Genomic DNA, 595 nt, shown 5'->3' on the forward strand with positions numbered 1-595 from the left:
GATGCCCCTCAGAGCCGGAGCTCTCGCTGCCTTTCAGGGAGTCGTGGTTTATTCCTACCTCAGTGACTGCTTTGGTCAATGATTTCTTTGCGTTTCTCTTGCCCTCGCCCTTGGGGACCTTGTTGGTCGCTCACGAGGTGATGGCACGAAGAGCGTGGGGTTCCCGGAGGAACCCAGGAGAGGGAGATATTAGGTCAGTTTATCCCAGGGGAATCCTGGTGGCTCTGGGGACATCAAGATGGCAAATTTGCCACCCCGCCAGCCCCAGCGGCGGCAGCGGCAGTGGCCTGGGGAGCTGTATCCTCGCCCCGCTGCTTTCCAGGATGCTCTCACCCGGGATGGATCCCCGCGGGGGTCCCAGTGGTGCCGGGGGACACACACACACGTGTGGCCGGCGGATTTTCGGCAGGATGCTGTTGCCGGGGTAGGTGGGAGCTTTTTCCCAAGTGCCCAACGGTGGTTGTGGCGCAAAAGGAGAATTTTTCTGGTGTTTTGCCTCTTTTTGCCTGATAACCAGGAGCAAAACGTGTGTGCCTCTTCCTGGAGCTGTAACTAGTGTCTCGGAATAAACATCGGTGTGTGTGTGCGTGTGACA

This window comes from Fulmarus glacialis, unplaced genomic scaffold (assembly GCF_000690835.1).
Source record: "Fulmarus glacialis isolate BGI_N327 unplaced genomic scaffold, ASM69083v1 scaffold18625, whole genome shotgun sequence".
Lineage (NCBI taxonomy): Eukaryota > Metazoa > Chordata > Aves > Procellariiformes > Procellariidae > Fulmarus > Fulmarus glacialis.